The sequence below is a fragment of the Papaver somniferum genome, unplaced genomic scaffold, assembly GCF_003573695.1.
Source record: "Papaver somniferum cultivar HN1 unplaced genomic scaffold, ASM357369v1 unplaced-scaffold_137, whole genome shotgun sequence".
Lineage (NCBI taxonomy): Eukaryota > Viridiplantae > Streptophyta > Magnoliopsida > Ranunculales > Papaveraceae > Papaver > Papaver somniferum.
The window spans coordinates 18,331,899-18,335,214 of NW_020622934.1; positions in this window are offsets into that span (position 1 = coordinate 18,331,899).

Sequence of the window (3,316 nt, forward strand, 5' to 3'; positions counted from 1 at the left end):
CTCAAGAGCTGCACCAAAACTCTTTGCGCACCTATTTTTCCATATAAACCAACAGGTGGTAGCTTCAGTCCGTCTACTGTGAACCCTTTATAAAACTGTAAGCCCTGTGTTAGAGAACCAATTGCCTATCCATTCTGAAATTGTTTCGTTCGGTCCAATGGGACCTCTAGTACCCAAACCAAATCTTACCGCCCTGCTGTAACTATAGTGAAGGAGAAGATGGGAGGTGGTTTCATCATAATTTCCACAGAAGCAGTATATGGGTGATATGTTTGTCATTCTGGTGCTTAATTTAACATTGACTGAAAGGATATCGTTGTAGCATTTCCAGACGAAAACCTGGATTCTTGGGAGGACTTATCTTACACCAAATATGGTTCAGGTTTAGATCCGTTGGAGAGTCTTTAGCAGATTGGATGAGGCATTTGTATACAGACTTGACAATGAGTTTACCATTTGGGTTATCTGGCCAGATAAGTTTGTCTTGTTGGGAGGTAGTGTTGTGCAGGTATATGGAGAGAATATTTTTTCTACTGTTGCAGGATGAAAGACTTGTCTTAGAAAATCTTGATTCCACTCCCTAGTTTGTTCTACAATGATATCACTAACTAAATTCAGAGTGTTTGTTATAATTGGTTGTGTGTGCTCCACTGTCAACTGATTTGGTTGGTTTAGAGGAAACCAGTTGTATTCCCAAATTTTAACATTTTCCCCTGTACCTATTTTCCAACCCCCCCCCCCCCCCCCCCCACATTTTTTAATGATATCTAAACCAATATTGAAACCCTTCCATAACCAAGAGATATTGGTTTTCACTTTATCAATGCACAAAGGAGAGATGCCTTTAAAGTATTTTCATCCATCACCTTAGCCCATAGTTGGTCTGGACTTTGGATCATCCTCCAGACAGTTTTGTTATTAAAGCCTTGTTAAAATGTTCAAAGTTCCTAAAACCCAAACCACCAAAATCTTTTGGTATACAAAACATAACCCACTTTTTAAGACATAGACCTCTTTTATCCTTCCTTGTATTCCCCCACCATTAGGCCCTATTTCGTCTGTCCATCATTTTGGAGACAACTTTTGGTATCCTAAAACAAGTCATATGACAGGTAGCTAGAGAGTCGGTTGCATGTTTTATCATGACTCATTTTCCTGCCAAATAAAGTAGTTTACCAGACCAACCTGCGAGACGACACTTATGCTTCTCCTCTAAAGACTCAAAGCATTTGATCTTTGACCTATGAGTAAACAGAGGGACTCCCAGTTATTTGTCATCAAGCTTGATTCTCCTTACCTTAAGGATATCTGTAATTTTTCTAGCCTTATTTTTCGAGATAGACTTGCTAAAAAAGATCCCGGACTTCTCATAATTAATCAGTTTTCCAGAGCCAGAGCTAAAAGATTCCAAAATGGTTATCAGGCGTCTACTATCTTTTTAGTAGCTTCGTGAATATGAGGAAATCATCATAAAAAAGGAGGAGAGATATGGTAATAGAGTTTTTGGAAAAATTAACTCCGTTTATCCACTTTCGATTTTATGCTTCTAGAAGGACTCTTGAGAGGCTTTCCATACAAATTATGAAGAGATAAGGGGACAGAGGGTCCCCTTGTCGAATTCCACGACTAGGCTTGAAAAAATCAGAGGGGGAGCCATTGACAAGAACGGCACTGGTTGGGGTAATAACACATTGCATGATTAATCCTATCCATTCATCACAAAAACCTAATTTTTTCATAATTCCCTCTAAGAAAGTCTATTCAACTCTATCAAAGGCCTTAGGCATGTCAATTTTCAGGCCCATGTAGCCACGTTTGGTTTTCTTGGTCCTCATAGTATGTATAACTTCATGGGCTATCACTATATTATCCGTAATTTTCCTATCCGGGACAAAAGCCGATTTATAAGGAGAGATAAATTTGTCGAGAAATGGCTTTATTCGGTTTGCAAGCAGTTTAGAGATAATTTTGTAAATAGTGTTACACAAGGAGATAGGGCGGATGTCAGCTGGAGTATTCAGAGCTTCCTTTTTAGGGATCAGAGTTATGAAAGTTGCATTTAGCTCATTTAGAAGATGTTTTGATTCAAAGAATTGTTGGACCATTTAGTGACCTCCTCTTTAATGAGGTACCAATTCTTTTGATAAAAACCGGCAGGGAACCCATCTGGGTCGGGGGATTTATCCGGATGCATGTCAAAAACAATAAGTTTGATCTCAAGTTCTGTTCGGATTTGTAGGATCTTGGTGTTGTCCTCCTTCGTTATACTTTCTGGGATAAGATTGAGGATTTGGTCTTGTAAACCTGGTTGGGTTGAGGTAGCCATGTTGCTAAAGTGCTTAAAAAGTGTGTCCATAATGTCCGGACTGTGATAACACCATTCTCCATTTTCCTTCTTAATTGCCTCTATTCTCAGTTTTTTTGCTTTATATTTAGCCGACGAGTGAAAGTAACCCGTACTCTTGTCCCCTAGTTACATATTATTATCAGTGGCCTTAATTTTCCAGAAAGCCTCTTCAAAATTGTACCATCTTTCCATATATTCTTTTATAAGTTTTATTCTAGGGCTATTTTCTGGGTGTTTCAAGGTATTATTAGCATGCAGAAAGGTTTGGTTAATATTTTTAATATTGTTTTGGATGTTCCCGAAGTACTATCTGTTCCATATTTTTATTTTTTCTTAACATTTTTTAGCTTAGCAATGAACATAAAGGCCTGATAGCCATCTATTTCTAGAGACCAAGCCTCCTCAATAACTTTGAAACAAGAAGGGTCTTGTAGTTAAATACCAAAAAACTTGAACGACTTGGCTCCATCCTTCTAGCACGGAGAAGCCCTTAGAAAAATGGGATTATTATCAGACCCTACAGAAGGCGAATGATATATCATGGCTCTAGGAAAGAAATCAAACCACTTCGGGTTTGATAGGACTCTGTCAAGCCTAGCCTCAATAAAATCTGTACCTGCTCTTTTATTAGACCAGGTATACTCATAGATGACAAAGCCCATATCCATTAAGCCAGCTGCATCAATTAGTTGAGAGAAAAACCTAGTTTCTACAGGATTCAATTTCTTATCCCCTTTCTTCTCACTTTTCTGAAGAACAAAATTCATATCCCCAATTATTAACCACGACAAATCAACAGAAACTGCTAAATTCCTAAAGTAATTCCAACTTAGGTGTTTTTTTATTCTGTAAGGGCATCCATAAACAGCAGATAACATCCATTCGAAATTTCTAGAGCTATCATAGACTAAGACATCGATCTGGTTATCAGAACTATGGATTAGTTGGATAGAAACATTTGAAGACCAA